This window comes from Hypanus sabinus, chromosome 7, assembly GCF_030144855.1.
Source record: "Hypanus sabinus isolate sHypSab1 chromosome 7, sHypSab1.hap1, whole genome shotgun sequence".
NCBI classification, from domain to species: Eukaryota; Metazoa; Chordata; class Chondrichthyes; order Myliobatiformes; family Dasyatidae; genus Hypanus; species Hypanus sabinus.
In genome coordinates this window covers 87,333,631-87,350,986 of record NC_082712.1, presented here as the reverse complement: position 1 = coordinate 87,350,986, position 17,356 = coordinate 87,333,631, and the positions used below count along the sequence as shown (strand labels likewise).

At 52.4% G+C, this 17,356-nt stretch overlaps 1 protein-coding gene and 1 long non-coding RNA gene across 3 annotated transcripts in view; one reads left to right on the top strand and one right to left on the bottom strand.

Annotated features, from left to right (window-relative positions):
* LOC132396359 (erythropoietin-like) overlaps positions 1 to 17,356 on the bottom strand; it is a 240,446-nt gene that overhangs the window by 20,490 nt on the left and 202,600 nt on the right. The gene's annotated exons all lie outside the window — the stretch shown is intronic.
* Positions 1 to 17,356, top strand: part of LOC132396360 (uncharacterized) — a 105,752-nt gene that overhangs the window by 13,304 nt on the left and 75,092 nt on the right. The window lies entirely within an intron of this gene.

The following is a 17,356-nucleotide window of genomic DNA, read 5'->3' as shown; positions in this document are numbered from 1 at the left end:
AAATCTGGTCTTGGAGACGTAGAGAGGAGTGTGGAAATCCGGTCCCGGAGACTTAGAGAGGAGTGGGGAAGTCTGGTCCCGGAGTCTTAGTGAGGAGTGAGGAAATCTGGTCCCGGAGACTTATAGAGGACTGTGAAAATCTGGTGCCGGAGAATTAGAGAGGAGTATTGGAATCTGGTCCTGGAGACTGAGTGAGGACTGTGGAAATCTGGTCCCGGAGGCTTAGAGAGCAGTGTGGAAATCTGGTCCCGGAGGCGTAGAGAGGAGTGTGGAAATCTAGTCCCGGAGACTTCGAGAGGAGTGTGGAAATCTAGTCCCGGAGACTTCGAGAGGAGTGTGGAAATAAGGTCCCGGAGATGTAGAGAGGAGTGTGGAAATCTGGTCTGGGAGACGTACAGAGCAATGTGGAAATCTGCTCCCGGAAACTTAGAGGGGGTAGAAATCTGGTCCTGGAGACGTAGAGAGGAGTATGGAAATCCTGTCCCGGAGACTTAGAGAGGGGTGTGGAAATCTGTTCCCGGAAACGTAGACAGGAATGTGGAAATCTGGTCCTGGAGACTGAGGAAGGACTGTGGAAATCAGTCCCGAAGGCTTAGAGAGCAGTGTTGAAATCATGCCCTGGAGTCTTAGAGAGGAGTGTGGAAATCTGGTCAAGGACACTTAGAGAAATCTGGTCACGGAGACGTAGATGGGAGTGTGGAAATCTGTTCCCGGAAACTTCGAGAGGAGTGTGGAAATCAGGTCCCGGAGACTGAGAGAGGTGTGTTGAAATCTGGTTCCCGAGACTTAGAGAGGAGTGTGGGAATCTGGTCCCGGAGACGTAGAGGAGAGTGTGGAAATCTGGTCCCGGAGACTTAGAGAGGTGTGCGGAAATCTGGTCCCGGAGACTTAGAGAGGAGTGCGGAAATCTGGTCCCGGAGACTTAGAGAGGAGTGTGGAAATCTGGTCCCGGAGGCGTAGAGAGGGGTGTGGAAATCTGGTCCAGGAGGCTTACAGAGGGGTGTGGAAATCCTGTCTCGGAGACTTAGAGAGGAGTGCGGAAATATGGCCACGGAGACTTGGGGAGAATTGTGGAGAACCGGTCGCGGAGACTGAGAGTAGTGTGGAAATCCGATCCCGGAGACTTAGAGAGCAGTGGGGAAATCGTGTCCCGGTGATATAGAGAGTAGTGTGGGAATCTGGTCCAGGAGACATATAGAGGAGTGTGGAAATCCTGTCCCGGAGACGTGGAGAGGACTGTGGAAATCTGGTCCAGGAGACGTAGAGAGCAGTGTGGAAATCTGGTCCCGGAGACATAGAGAGGAGTGTGGGAATCTGGTCCAGGAGATGTAGAGAGCTGTGTGTAAATCAGGTCCCGGAGACGTTGAGAGGAGTGTAGAAATCCAGTCCCGGACACGTAGAGAGGAGTGTGGAGAACCGGTCGCGGAGACGGAGAGAAGTGTGGAAATATGGTCCCGGAGGCATAGAGAGCAGTGTGGACATCAGGTCCCGGAGACTGAGAGAGGAGTGTTGAAACCTGGTTCCCGAGACTTAGAGAGGAGTGTGGAAATCTGGTCCCGGAGACTTAGTGAGGAGTGAGGATCTGGTCCCACAGTCTTAGAGAGGAGTGAGGAAATCCGGTCCCGGAGAGTTTGAGAGGAGTGTGAAATCCGGTTCCGGACACTTCGAGAGGAGTTAGGAAATCTGGTCCTGGAGACTTGGAAAGGAGAGTGGAAATCTGGTCAAGGACACTTAGAGAAATCTGGTCACGGAGACGTAGATGGGAGTGTGGAAATCTGGTCCCGGAGACTCAGGGAGCAGTGTGGATATCTGGTCCAAGAGACGTAGAGAGGACTTTGGAAATCTGGTCCCGGAGAAATAGAGAGGAGTGTGGAAATCTGGTCCCGCAGGCTTAGAGGGGAGTGTGGAAATCTGGTCACTGAGACATAGAGAGGTGTGTGGAAATCTTGTCCCAGAGATATAGAGAGTAGTGTGGATATCTGGTCTTGGAGACGTAGAGAGGACTGTTGAAATCTGGTCCTGGAGACTGAGGAAGGACTGTGGAAATCAGTCCCGAAGGCTTAGAGAGCAGTGTTGAAATCATGCCCTGGAGTCTTAGAGAGGAGTGTGGAAATCTGGTCAAGGACACTTAGAGAAATCTGGTCACGGAGACGTAGATGGGAGTGTGGAAATCTGTTCCCGGAAACTTCGAGAGGAGTGTGGAAATCAGGTCCCGGAGACTGAGAGAGGTGTATTGAAATCTGGTTCCCGAGACTTAGAGAGGAGTGTGGGAATCTGGTCCCGGAGACGTAGAGGAGAGTGTGGAAATCTGGTCCCGGAGACGTAGAGGAGAGTGTGGAAATCTGGTCCCGGAGACTTAGAGAGGTGTGCGGAAATCTGGTCCCGGAAACTTCGAGAGGAGTGTGGAAATCTGGTCCCGGAGTCTGAGAGAGGTGTGTTGAAATCTGGTTCCCGAGACTTAGAGAGGAGTGTGGGAATCTGGTCCCGGAGACGTAGAGGAGAGTGTGGAAATCTGGTCCCGGAGACTTAGAGAGGTGTGCGGAAATCTGGTCCCGGAGTCTTAGAGAGGAGTGCGGAAATCTGGTCCCGGAGACTTAGAGAGGAGTGTGGAAATCTGGTCCCGGAGGCGTAGAGAGGGGTGTGGAAATCTGGTCCAGGAGGCTTACAGAGGGGTGTGGAAATCTGTTCCCGGAAACTTCGAGAGGAGTGTGGAAATCCTGTCCCGGAGACGTGGAGAGGACTGTGGAAATCTGGTCCAGGAGACGTAGAGAGGAATGTGGAAATCTGGTCCCGGAGACTTAGAGTGGAGTGAGGAAATCTGATCCCAGAGACTTCGAGAGGAGTGGGGAAATCCTGTCCCGGACACTGAGAGAGGAGTGTGGAAACCCCGTCCCGGACACTTTGAGAGGAGTATGGAAATCTGGGCAAGGACACTTAGAGAAATCTGGTCATGGAGACTTAGAGGGGAGTGTGGAAATCTGGTCCCGGAGACTGAGAGAGATGTGTGGAAATCTGGTCCGGGAGACATACAGAGGAGTGTGGAAATCTGCTCCCGGAGACTTAGAGAGGGTGGAAATCTGGTCCAAGAGACGTAGAGAGGAGTGTGGAAATCCTGTCTCGGAGACTTAGAGAGGAGTGCGGAAATATGGCCACGGAGACTTGGGGAGAATTGTGGAGAACCGGTCGCGGAGACTGAGAGTAGTGTGGAAATCCGATCCCGGAGACTTAGAGAGCAGTGGGGAAATCGTGTCCCGGTGATATAGAGAGTAGTGTGTATATCTGGTCCAGGAGACATATAGAGGAGTGTGGAAATCCTGTCCCGGAGACGTGGAGAGGACTGTGGAAATCTGGTCCAGGAGACGTAGAGAGGAATGTGGAAATCTGGTCCCGGAGACTTAGAGTGGAGTGAGGAAATCTGATCCCAGAGACTTCGAGAGGAGTGGGGAAATCCTGTCCCGGACACTGAGAGAGGAGTGTGGAAACCCCGTCCCGGACACTTTGAGAGGAGTATGGAAATCTGGGGAAGGACACTTAGAGAAATCTGGTCATGGAGACGTAGAGGGGAGTGTGGAAATCTGGTCCCGGAGACTTAGAGAGCAGTGTGGAAATCTGGTCCCGGAGGCGTAGAGCGGAGGGTGGAAATCTAGTCCCGGAGACTTCGAGAGGAGTGTGGAAATCAGGTCCCGGAGACTGAGAGAGATGTGTGGAAATCTGGTCCGGGAGACATACAGAGGAGTGTGGAAATCTCCTACCGGAGACTTAGAGAGGGTGGAAATCTGGTCCAGGAGACGTAGAGAGGAGTGTGGAAGTCCGGTCCCGGACACTTAGAGAGCAGTGTGGAAATCTGGTCCAGGAGATTTGGAAAGGAGAGTGGAAATCTGGTCAAGGACACTTAGAGAAATCTGGTCACGGAGACGTAGATGGGGGTGTGGAAATCTGGTCCCGGAGACTTAGAGAGTAGTGTGGAAATCTGCTCCTGGAGACTTAGAGAGGGTGGATATCTGGTCCTAGAGACGTAGAGAGGAGTGTGGAAATCCTGTCCCGGAGACGTGGAGAGGACTGTGGAAATCTGGTCCAGGAGACGTAGAGAGGAATGTGGAAATCTGGTCCCGGAGACTTAGAGCGGAGTGAGGAAATCTGGTCCCAGAGACTTCGAGAGGAGTGTGGAAATCCTGTCCCGGACACTGAGAGAGAAGTGTGGAAATCCCGTCCCGGACACTTTGAGAGGAGTATGGAAATCTAGGCAAGGACACTTAGAGAAATCTGGTCATGGAGACGTAGAGGGGAGTGTGGAAATCTGGTCCCGGAGACTTAGAGAGCAGTGTGGAAATCTGGTCCCGGAGGCGTAGAGCGGAGTGTGGAAATCTAGTCCCGGAGACTTCGAGAGGAGTGTGGAAATCAGGTCCCGCAGACTGAGAGAGATGTGTGGAAATCAGGTCCCGGAGACTGAGAGAGGTGTGTTGAAATCTGGTTCCCGAGACTTAGAGAGGAGTGTAGAAGTCCGGTCCCGGACACTTAGAGAGCAGTGTGGAAATCTGGTCTCGGAGATTTGGAAAGGAGAGTGGAAATCTGGTCAAGGACACTTAGAGAAATCTGGTCACGCAGACATAGAGGAGAGTGCGGAAATCTGGTCCCGGAGACTTAGTGAGGAGTGTGGAAATCTGGTCCTGGAGACTTAGAGAGGAGTGTGGAAATCTGGTCACGCAGACGTAGATGGGAGTGTGAAAATCTGGTCCCGGAGACTTAGAGAGGTTGGATATCTGGTCCTAGAGACGTAGAGAGGAGTGTGGAAATCCTGTCCCGGAGACGTGGAGAGGACTGTGGAAATCTGGTCCAGGAGACGTAGAGAGGAATGTGGAAATCTGGTCCCGGAGACTTAGAGCGGAGTGAGGAAATCTGGTCCCAGAGTCTTCGAGAGGAGTGTGGAAATCCTGTCCCGGACACTGAGAGAGGAGTGTGGAAATCCCGTCCCGGACACTTTGAGAAGAGTATGGAAATCTGGTCTCGGAGATTTGGAAAGGAGAGTGGAAATCTGGTCAAGGACACTTAGAGAAATCTGGTCACGCAGACGTAGAGGAGAGTGCGGAAATCTGGTCCCGGAGACTTAGTGAGGAGTGAGGAAATCCAGTCCCGGAGAGTTTGAGAGGAGTGTGAAATCCGGTTCCGGACACTTGGAGAGCAGTGTGGAAAGCTGGTCCCGGAGATTTGGAAAGGAGAGTGGAAATCTGGTCAAGGACACTTAGAGAAATCTGGTCACGGAGACGTAGATGGGAGTGTGGAAATCTGGTCCCGGAGACTTAGAGAGCAGTGTGGATATCTGGTCCAGGAGATGTAGAGAGGAGTGTGGAAATCTGGTCACAGAGACTTAGAGAGGAGTGTTTAAATCCGGTCCTGGAGACTGAGTGAGGACTGTGGAAATCAGTCCTGAAGGCTTAGAGAGCAGTGTTGAAATCACGTCCTGGAGTCTTAGAGAGGAGTGTGGAAATCTGGTCCCGGAGGCTTAGAGAGCAGTGTGTAAATCTGGTCCAGGAGTCATAGACAGGAGAGTGGAAATCTGGTCTGGGAGACAAACAGAGGGTGGATATCTGGTCCTAGAGACGTAGAGAGGAGTGTGGAAATCCTGTCCCGGAGACGTGGAGAGGAGTGTGGAAATCTGGTCCAGGAGACTTAGAGAGGAATGTGGAAATCTGGTCCCGGAGACTTAGAGCGGAGTGTGGAAATCTGGTCCTGGAGACTTAGTGAGGAGTGTGGAAATCTGGTCCAAGAGACTGAGCGAGGACTGTGGAAATCAGTCCCGAAGGCTTAGAGAGCAGTGTTGAAATCAGGTCCTGGAGTCTTAGTGAGGAGTGTGGAAATCTGGTCCCGGAGGCATAGAGAGCAGTGTGTAAATCTGGTCCAGGAGTCATAGACAGGAGTGTGGAAATCTGGTCTGGGAGACAAACAGAGGGTGGAAATCTGGTCCAGGAGACGTAGAGAGGAATGTGGAAATCTGGTCCCGGAGACTTAGAGCGGAGTGTGGAAATCTGGTCCCGGAGACTTAGTGAGGAGTGTGGAAATCTGGTCCAAGAGACTTAGAGAAGAGTGTTGAAATCTGGTCCTGGAGACTGAGCGAGGACTGTGGAAATCAGTCCCGAAGGCTTAGAGAGCAGTGTTGAAATCAGGTCCTGGAGTCTTAGTGAGGAGAGTGGAAATCTGGTCCCGGAGGCATAGAGAGCAGTGTGGAAATCTGGTCCCGGAGGCTTACAGAGGGGTGTGGATATCTGTTCCCGGAAACTTCGAGAGGAGTGTGGAAATCAGGTCCCGGAGACTGAGAGAGGTGTGTTGAAATCTGGTTCCCGAGACTTATAGAGGAGTGTGGAAATCCGGTCCCGGACACTTAGAGAGCAGTGTGGAAATCTGGTCCCGGACACTTGGAAAGGATAGTGGAAATCTGGTCAAGGACACTTTGAGAAATATGGTCCCACAGAAATAGAGGGGAGTGTGGAAATCTGGTCCCGGAGACTTAGAGAGGAGTGTGGAAATCTGGTCCCGGAGGCATAGACAGCAGTGTGGAAATCTGCTCCCGGAGGCTGAGAGAGCGGTGTGGAAATCCGGTCCCGGACACTTAGAGAGGAGTGTGGAAATCTGGTCCCGGAGACTTAGAGAGGAATGTGGAAATCTGGTCCCGGAGACTTAGAGCGGAGTGTGGAAATCTGGTCCTGGAGACTTAGTGAGGAGTGTGGAAATCTGGTCCAAGAGACTGAGCGAGGACTGTGGAAATCAGTCCCGAAGGCTTAGAGAGCAGTGTTGAAATCAGGTCCTGGAGTCTTAGTGAGGAGTGTGGAAATCTGGTCCCGGAGGCATAGAGAGCAGTGTGTAAATCTGGTCCAGGAGTCATAGACAGGAGTGTGGAAATCTGGTCTGGGAGACAAACAGAGGGTGGAAATCTGGTCCAGGAGACGTAGAGAGGAATGTGGAAATCTGGTCCCGGAGACTTAGTGAGGAGTGTGGAAATCTGGTCCAAGAGACTTAGAGAAGAGTGTTGAAATCTGGTCCTGGAGACTGAGCGAGGACTGTGGAAATCAGTCCCGAAGGCTTAGAGAGCAGTGTTGAAATCAGGTCCTGGAGTCTTAGTGAGGAGAGTGGAAATCCGGTCCTGGAGGCATAGAGAGCAGTGTGGAAATCTGGTCCCGGAGGCTTACAGAGGGGTGTGGAAATCTGTTCCCGGAAACTTCGAGAGGAGTGTGGAAATCAGGTCCCGGAGACTGAGAGAGGTGTGTTGAAATCTGGTTCCCGAGACTTATAGAGGAGTGTGGAAATCCGGTCCCGGACACTTAGAGAGCAGTGTGGAAATCTGGTCCCGGACACTTGGAAAGGATAGTGGAAATCTGGTCAAGGACACTTTGAGAAATATGGTCCCACAGAAATAGAGGGGAGTGTGGAAATCTGGTCCCGGAGACTTAGAGAGGAGTGTGGAAATCTGGTCCCGGAGGCATAGACAGCAGTGTGGAAATCTGCTCCCGGAGGCTGAGAGAGCGGTGTGGAAATCCGGTCCCGGACACTTAGAGAGGAGTGTGGAAATCTGGTCCCGGAGACTTGGAAAGGCGAGTGGAAATCTCGTCAAGGACACTTAGAGAAATCTGGTCACGCAGACGTAGAGGGGAGTGTGGAAATCTGGTCCCGGAGACTTAGTGAGGAATGAGGAAATCTGGTCCCGGAGACAGAGAGGAGTGTGGAAATCTGGTCCCGGAGACTTAGGGAGCAGTGTGGATATCTGGTCCAGGAGACGTAGAGAGGAGCGTGGAAATCCTGTCCCGGAGACGTAGAGAGGAATGTGATATCTGGTCCCGGAGACTTAGAGTGAAGTGAGGAAATCTGGTCCCAGAGACTTCGAGAGGAGTGTGGAAATCCTGTCCCGGACACTGAGAGAGGAGTGTGGAAATCGCGTCCCGGACACTTTGAGAGGAGTATGGAAATCTGGGCAAGGACACTTAGAGAAATCTGGTCATGGAGACGTAGAGGGGAGTGTGGAAATCTGGTCCCGGAGACTTAGAGAGCAGTGTGGAAATCTGGTCCCGGAGGCATAGAGAGGAGTGTGGAAATCTCGTCCCGGAGACTTCGAGAGGAGTGTGGAAATCAGGTCCCGGAGACTGAGAGAGATGTGTGGAAATCTGGTCCAGGAGACATACAGAGGAGTGTGGAAATCTGCTCCCGGAGACTTAGAGAGGAGTGGGGAAATCGTGTCCCGGTGATATAGAGAGTAGTGTGTATATCTGGTCCCGGAGACATATAGAGGAGTGTGGAAATCTGGTCCCGGAGACTTAGAGAGCAGTGTGGAAATCTGGTCCCGGAGGCTTACAGAGGGGTGTGGAAATCTGCTCCCGGAAACTTCGAGAGGAGTGTGGAAATCAGGTCCCGGAGACTGAGAGAGGTGTGTTGAAATCTGGTTCCCGAGACTTAGAGAGGAGTGTGGAAGTCCGGTCCCGGACACTTAGAGAGCAGTGTGGAAATCTGGTCCAGGAGATTTGGAAAGGAGAGTGGAAATCTGGTCAAGGACACTTAGAGAAATCTGGTCACGGAGACGTAGATGGGGGTGTGGAAATCTGGTCCTAGAGACGTAGAGAGGAGTGTGGAAATCCTGTCCCGGAGACGTGGAGAGGACTGTGGAAATCAGGTTCCGGAGACTGAGAGAGGTGTGTGGAAATCTGGTCCAGGAGACGTAGAGAGGAGTGTGGAAATCTGGTCCGGGAGACATAAAGAGGAGTGTGGAAATCTGCTCCCGGAGACTTAGAGAGGAGAGTGGAAATCTGGTCCCGGAGACTTAGAGAGGAGTGCGGAAATATGGCCAAGGAGACTTGGGGAGAATTGTGGAGAACCGGTCGCGGAGACTGAGAGTAGTGTGGAAATCCGGTCCCGGAGACTTAGAGAGGGTGGAAATCTGGTCCAGGAGACGTACAGAGGAGTGTGGAAATCCTGTCCCGGAGACTTAGAGAGGAGTGCGGAAATATGGCCACGGAGACTTGGGGAGAATTGTGGAGAACCGGTCGCGGAGACTGAGAGTAGTGTGGAAATCCGGTCCCGGAGACTTAGAGAGGAGTGGGGAAATCGTGTCCCGGTGATATAGAGAGTAGTGTGTATATCTGGTCCCGGAGACATATAGAGGAGTGTGGAAATCTGGTCCCGGAGACTTAGAGAGCAGTGTGGAAATCTGGTCCCAGAGGCTTACAGAGGGGTGTGGAAATCTGTTCCCGGAAACTTCGAGAGGAGTGTGGAAATCAGGTCCCGGAGACTCAGAGAGGTGTGTGGACATCTGGTTCCCGAGACTTAGAGAGGAGTGTGGAAGTCCGGTCCCGGACACTTAGAGAGCAGTGTGGAAATCTGGTCCAGGAGATTTGGAAAGGAGAGTGGAAATCTGGTCAAGGACACTTAGAGAAATCTGGTCACGGAGACGTAGATGGGAGTGTGGAAATCTGGTCCCAGAGACTTAGAGAGGAGTGTGGAAATCTGCTCCTGGAGACTTAGAGAGGGTGGATATCTGGTCCTAGAGACGTAGAGAGGAGTGTGGAAATCCTGTCCCGGAGACGTGGAGAGGACTGTGGAAATCAGGTTCCGGAGACTGAGAGAGGTGTGTGGAAATCTGGTCCAGGAGACGTAGAGAGGAGTGTGGAAATCTGGTCCGGGAGACATAAAGAGGAGTGTGGAAATCTGCTCCCGGAGACTTAGAGAGGAGAGTGGAAATCTGGTCCCAGAGGCTTACAGAGGGGTGTGGAAATCTGTTCCCGGAAACTTCGAGAGGAGTGTGGAAATCAGGTCCCGGAGACTGAGAGAGGTGTGTGGAAGTCCGGACCCGGACACTTAGAGAGGAGTGTGGAAATCTGGTCCCGGAGGCGTAGAGAGGGGTGTGGAAATCTGTTCCCGGAAACTTCAAGAGGAGTGTGGAAATCAGGTCCCGGAGACTGAGAAAGATGTGTTGAAATCTGGTTCCCGAGACTTAGAGAGGAGTGTGGAAGTCCGGTCCCGGATACTTAGAGAGCAGTGTGGAAATCTGGTCTCGGAGATTTGGAAAGGAGAGTGGAAATCTGGTCAAGGACACTTAGAGAAATCTGGTCACGCAGACATAGAGGAGAGTGCGGAAATCTGGTCCCGGAGACTTAGTGAGGAGTGTGGAAATCTGGTCCTGGAGACTTATTGAGGACTGTGAAAATCTGTTCCCAGAGTCTTAGAGAGGAGTGAGGAAATCCGGTCCCAGAGATTTTGAGAGGAGTGTGGAAATCCGGTCCCGGTGATATAGAGAGTAGTGTGTATATCAGGTCCCGGAGACATATAGAGAAGTGTGGAAATCTGGTCCCGGAGACTTAGAGAGCAGTGTGGAAATCTGGCCCCGGAGGCTTACAGAGCGGTGTGGAAATCTGTTCCCGGAAACTTCGAGAGGAGTGTGGAAATCAGGTCCCGGAGACTGAGAGAGGTGTGTTGAAATCTGGTTCCCGAGACTTATAGAGGAGTGTGGAAATCCTGTCCCGGAGACGTGGAGAGGACTGTGGAAATCTGGTCCAGGAGACGTAGAGAGGAATGTGGAAATCTGGTCCCGGAGACTTAGAGCGGAGTGAGGAAATCTGATCCCAGAGACTTCGAGAGGAGTGTGGAAATCCTGTCCCGGACACTGAGAGAGGAGTGTGGAAATCCCGTCCCGGACACATTGAGAGGAGTATGGAAATCTGGGCAAGGACACTTAGAGAAATCTGGTCATGGAGACGTAGAGGGGAGTGTGGAAATCTGGTCCCGGAGACTTAGAGAGCAGTGTGGAAATCTGGTCCCAGAGGCGTAGAGCGGAGGGTGGAAATCTGCTCCCGGAGACTTAGAGAGGGTGGAAATCTGGTCCAGGAGACGTACAGAGGAGTGTGGAAATCCTGTCCCGGAGACTTAGGGAGGAGTGCGGAAATATGGCCACGGAGACTTGGGGAGAATTGTGGAGAACCGGTCGCGGAGACTGAGAGTAGTGTGGAAATCCGGTCCCGGAGACTTAGAGAGGGTGGAAATCTGGTCCAGGAGACGTACAGAGGAGTGTGGAAATCCTGTCCCGGAGACTTAGAGAGGAGTGCGGAAATATGGCCACGGAGACTTGGGGAGAATTGTGGAGAACCGGTCGCGGAGACTGAGAGTAGTGTGGAAATCCGGTCCCGGAGACTTAGAGAGGAGTGGGGAAATCGTGTCCCGGTGATATAGAGAGTAGTGTGTATATCTGGTCCCGGAGACATATAGAGGAGTGTGGAAATCTGGTCCCGGAGACTTAGAGAGCAGTGTGGAAATCTGGTCCCAGAGGCTTACAGAGGGGTGTGGAAATCTGTTCCCGGAAACTTAGAGAGGAGAGTGGAAATCTGGTCCCGGAGACTTAGAGAGGAGTGCGGAAATATGGCCAAGGAGACTTGGGGAGAATTGTGGAGAACCGGTCGCGGAGACTGAGAGTAGTGTGGAAATCCGGTCCCGGAGACTTAGAGAGGGTGGAAATCTGGTCCAGGAGACGTACAGAGGAGTGTGGAAATCCTGTCCCGGAGACTTAGAGAGGAGTGCGGAAATATGGCCACGGAGACTTGGGGAGAATTGTGGAGAACCGGTCGCGGAGACTGAGAGTAGTGTGGAAATCCGGTCCCGGAGACTTAGAGAGGAGTGGGGAAATCGTGTCCCGGTGATATAGAGAGTAGTGTGTATATCTGGTCCCGGAGACATATAGAGGAGTGTGGAAATCTGGTCCCGGAGACTTAGAGAGCAGTGTGGAAATCTGGTCCCAGAGGCTTACAGAGGGGTGTGGAAATCTGTTCCCGGAAACTTCGAGAGGAGTGTGGAAATCAGGTCCCGGAGACTCAGAGAGGTGTGTGGACATCTGGTTCCCGAGACTTAGAGAGGAGTGTGGAAGTCCGGTCCCGGACACTTAGAGAGCAGTGTGGAAATCTGGTCCAGGAGATTTGGAAAGGAGAGTGGAAATCTGGTCAAGGACACTTAGAGAAATCTGGTCACGGAGACTTAGAGAGGAGTGTGGAAATCTGGTCCCGGAGACTTAGTGAGGAGTGAGGAAATCTGGTCCCGGAGACTTATTGAGGACTGTGAAAATCTGGTCCCAGAGTCTTAGAGAGGAGTGAGGAAATCGGGTCCCAGAGATTTTGAGAGGAGTGTGAAATCCGGTTCCGGAAACTTCGAGAGGAGTTAGGAAATCTGGTCCTGGAGACATGGAAAGGAGAGTGGAAATCTGGTCAAGGACACTTAGAGAAATCTGGTCACGGAGACGTAGATGAGAGTGTGGAAATCTGGTCCCGGAGACTCAGGGAGCAGTGTGGACATCTGGTCCAGGAGACGTAGAGAGGAGTTTGGAAATCTGGTCCCGGAGAAATAGAGAGGAGTGTGGAAATCTGGTCCCGCAGGCTTAGAGGGGAGTGTGGAAATCTGGTCACTGAGACATAGAGAGGTGTGTGGAAATCTTGTCCCAGAGATATAGAGAGTAGTGTGGATATCTGGTCTTGGAGACGTAGAGAGGATTGTGGAAATCTGGTCTTGGAGACGTAGAGAGGAGTGTGGAAATCTGGTCCCGGAGACTTAGAGAGGAGTGGGGAAATCTGGTCCCGGAGACTTAGTGAGGAGTGAGGAAATCTGGTCCCGGAGACTGATAGAGGACTGTGAAAATCTGGTGCCGGAGAATTAGAGAGGAGTATTGGAATCTGGTCCTGGAGACTGAGTGAGGACTGTGGAAATCTGGTCCCGGAGGCTTAGAGAGCAGTGTGGAAATCTGGTCCCGGAGGCGTAGAGAGGAGTGTGGAAATCTAGTCCCGGAGACTTCGAGAGGAGTGTGGAAATCTAGTCCCGGAGACTTCGAGAGGAGTGTGGAAATAAGGTCCCGGAGATGTAGAGAGGAGTGTGGAAATCTGGTCTGGGAGACGTACAGAGCAATGTGGAAATCTGCTCCCGGAGACTTAGAGGGGGTAGAAATCTGGTCCTGGAGACGTAGAGAGGAGTATGGAAATCCTGTCCCGGAGACTTAGAGAGGGGTGTAGAAATCTGTTCCCGGAAACGTAGACAGGAATGTGGAAATCTGGTCCTGGAGACGTAGAGAGCAGTGTGGAAATCTGGTCCCGGAGAAGTAGAGAGCAGTGTGGAAATCTGGTCCCGGAGACATAGAGAGGAGTGTGGGAATCTGGTCCAGGAGACGTAGAGAGCTGTGTGTAAATCAGGTCCCGGAGACGTTGAGAGGAGTGTAGAAATCCAGTCCCGGACACGTAGAGAGGAGTGTGGAGAACCGGTCGCGGAGACGGAGAGAAGTGTGGAAATATGGTCCCGGAGGCATAGAGAGCAGTGTGGACATCAGGTCCCAGAGACTGAGAGAGGTGTGTTGAAACCTGGTTCCCGAGACTTAGAGAGGAGTGTGGAAATCTGGTCCCGGACACTTAGAGAGGAGTGTGGAGAACCAGTCGCGGAGACGGAGAGAAGTGTGGAAATATGGTCCCGGAGGCATAGAGAGCAGTGTGGACATCAGGTCCCGGAGACTGAGAGAGGAGTGTTGAAACCTGGTTCCCGAGACTTAGAGAGGAGTGTGGAAATCTGGTCCCGGAGACTTAGTGAGGAGTGAGGAAATCTGGTCCTGGAGACTTATTGAGGACTGTGAAAATCTGGTCCCACAGTCTTAGAGAGGAGTGAGGAAATCCGGTCCCGGAGAGTTTGAAAGGAGTGTGAAATCCGGTTCCGGACACTTCGAGAGGAGTTAGGAAATCTGGTCCTGGAGACTTGGAAAGGAGAGTGGAAATCTGGTCAAGGACACTTAGAGAAATCTGGTCACGGAGACGTAGATGGGAGTGTGGAAATCTGGTCCCGGAGACTCAGGGAGCAGTGTGGATATCTGGTCCAAAAGACGTAGAGAGGACTTTGGAAATCTGGTCCCGGAGAAATAGAGAGGAGTGTGGAAATCTGGTCCCGCAGGCTTAGAGGGGAGTGTGGAAATCTGGTCACTGAGACATAGAGAGGTGTGTGGAAATCTTGTCCCAGAGATATAGAGAGTAGTGTGGATATCTGGTCTTGGAGATGTAGAGAGGATTGTGGAAATCTGGTCTTGGAGACGTAGAGAGGAGTGTGGAAATCTGGTCCCGGAGACTTAGAGAGGAGTGGGGAAGTCTGGTCCCGGAGTCTTAGTGAGGAGTGAGGAAATCTGGTCCCGGAGACTTATAGAGGACTGTGAAAATCTGGTGCCGGAGAATTAGAGAGGAGTATTGGAATCTGGTCCTGGAGACTGAGTGAGGACTGTGGAAATCTGGTCCCGGAGGCTTAGAGAGCAGTGTGGAAATCTGGTCCCGGAGGCGTAGAGAGGAGTGTGGAAATCTAGTCCCGGAGACTTCGAGAGGAGTGTGGAAATCTAGTCCCGGAGACTTCGAGAGGAGTGTGGAAATAAGGTCCCGGAGATGTAGAGAGGAGTGTGGAAATCTGGTCTGGGAGACGTACAGAGCAATGTGGAAATCTGCTCCCGGAAACTTAGAGGGGGTAGAAATCTGGTCCTGGAGACGTAGAGAGGAGTATGGAAATCCTGTCCCGGAGACTTAGAGAGGGGTGTGGAAATCTGTTCCCGGAAACGTAGACAGGAATGTGGAAATCTGGTCCTGGAGACTGAGGAAGGACTGTGGAAATCAGTCCCGAAGGCTTAGAGAGCAGTGTTGAAATCATGCCCTGGAGTCTTAGAGAGGAGTGTGGAAATCTGGTCAAGGACACTTAGAGAAATCTGGTCACGGAGACGTAGATGGGAGTGTGGAAATCTGTTCCCGGAAACTTCGAGAGGAGTGTGGAAATCAGGTCCCGGAGACTGAGAGAGGTGTGTTGAAATCTGGTTCCCGAGACTTAGAGAGGAGTGTGGGAATCTGGTCCCGGAGACGTAGAGGAGAGTGTGGAAATCTGGTCCCGGAGACTTAGAGAGGTGTGCGGAAATCTGGTCCCGGAGACTTAGAGAGGAGTGCGGAAATCTGGTCCCGGAGACTTAGAGAGGAGTGTGGAAATCTGGTCCCGGAGGCGTAGAGAGGGGTGTGGAAATCTGGTCCAGGAGGCTTACAGAGGGGTGTGGAAATCCTGTCTCGGAGACTTAGAGAGGAGTGCGGAAATATGGCCACGGAGACTTGGGGAGAATTGTGGAGAACCGGTCGCGGAGACTGAGAGTAGTGTGGAAATCCGATCCCGGAGACTTAGAGAGCAGTGGGGAAATCGTGTCCCGGTGATATAGAGAGTAGTGTGGGAATCTGGTCCAGGAGACATATAGAGGAGTGTGGAAATCCTGTCCCGGAGACGTGGAGAGGACTGTGGAAATCTGGTCCAGGAGACGTAGAGAGCAGTGTGGAAATCTGGTCCCGGAGACATAGAGAGGAGTGTGGGAATCTGGTCCAGGAGATGTAGAGAGCTGTGTGTAAATCAGGTCCCGGAGACGTTGAGAGGAGTGTAGAAATCCAGTCCCGGACACGTAGAGAGGAGTGTGGAGAACCGGTCGCGGAGACGGAGAGAAGTGTGGAAATATGGTCCCGGAGGCATAGAGAGCAGTGTGGACATCAGGTCCCGGAGACTGAGAGAGGAGTGTTGAAACCTGGTTCCCGAGACTTAGAGAGGAGTGTGGAAATCTGGTCCCGGAGACTTAGTGAGGAGTGAGGATCTGGTCCCACAGTCTTAGAGAGGAGTGAGGAAATCCGGTCCCGGAGAGTTTGAGAGGAGTGTGAAATCCGGTTCCGGACACTTCGAGAGGAGTTAGGAAATCTGGTCCTGGAGACTTGGAAAGGAGAGTGGAAATCTGGTCAAGGACACTTAGAGAAATCTGGTCACGGAGACGTAGATGGGAGTGTGGAAATCTGGTCCCGGAGACTCAGGGAGCAGTGTGGATATCTGGTCCAAGAGACGTAGAGAGGACTTTGGAAATCTGGTCCCGGAGAAATAGAGAGGAGTGTGGAAATCTGGTCCCGCAGGCTTAGAGGGGAGTGTGGAAATCTGGTCACTGAGACATAGAGAGGTGTGTGGAAATCTTGTCCCAGAGATATAGAGAGTAGTGTGGATATCTGGTCTTGGAGACGTAGAGAGGACTGTTGAAATCTGGTCCTGGAGACTGAGGAAGGACTGTGGAAATCAGTCCCGAAGGCTTAGAGAGCAGTGTTGAAATCATGCCCTGGAGTCTTAGAGAGGAGTGTGGAAATCTGGTCAAGGACACTTAGAGAAATCTGGTCACGGAGACGTAGATGGGAGTGTGGAAATCTGTTCCCGGAAACTTCGAGAGGAGTGTGGAAATCAGGTCCCGGAGACTGAGAGAGGTGTATTGAAATCTGGTTCCCGAGACTTAGAGAGGAGTGTGGGAATCTGGTCCCGGAGACGTAGAGGAGAGTGTGGAAATCTGGTCCCGGAGACGTAGAGGAGAGTGTGGAAATCTGGTCCCGGAGACTTAGAGAGGTGTGCGGAAATCTGGTCCCGGAAACTTCGAGAGGAGTGTGGAAATCTGGTCCCGGAGTCTGAGAGAGGTGTGTTGAAATCTGGTTCCCGAGACTTAGAGAGGAGTGTGGGAATCTGGTCCCGGAGACGTAGAGGAGAGTGTGGAAATCTGGTCCCGGAGACTTAGAGAGGTGTGCGGAAATCTGGTCCCGGAGTCTTAGAGAGGAGTGCGGAAATCTGGTCCCGGAGACTTAGAGAGGAGTGTGGAAATCTGGTCCCGGAGGCGTAGAGAGGGGTGTGGAAATCTGGTCCAGGAGGCTTACAGAGGGGTGTGGAAATCTGTTCCCGGAAACTTCGAGAGGAGTGTGGAAATCCTGTCCCGGAGACGTGGAGAGGACTGTGGAAATCTGGTCCAGGAGACGTAGAGAGGAATGTGGAAATCTGGTCCCGGAGACTTAGAGTGGAGTGAGGAAATCTGATCCCAGAGACTTCGAGAGGAGTGGGGAAATCCTGTCCCGGACACTGAGAGAGGAGTGTGGAAACCCCGTCCCGGACACTTTGAGAGGAGTATGGAAATCTGGGCAAGGACACTTAGAGAAATCTGGTCATGGAGACTTAGAGGGGAGTGTGGAAATCTGGTCCCGGAGACTGAGAGAGATGTGTGGAAATCTGGTCCGGGAGACATACAGAGGAGTGTGGAAATCTGCTCCCGGAGACTTAGAGAGGGTGGAAATCTGGTCCAAGAGACGTAGAGAGGAGTGTGGAAATCCTGTCTCGGAGACTTAGAGAGGAGTGCGGAAATATGGCCACGGAGACTTGGGGAGAATTGTGGAGAACCGGTCGCGGAGACTGAGAGTAGTGTGGAAATCCGATCCCGGAGACTTAGAGAGCAGTGGGGAAATCGTGTCCCGGTGATATAGAGAGTAGTGTGTATATCTGGTCCAGGAGACATATA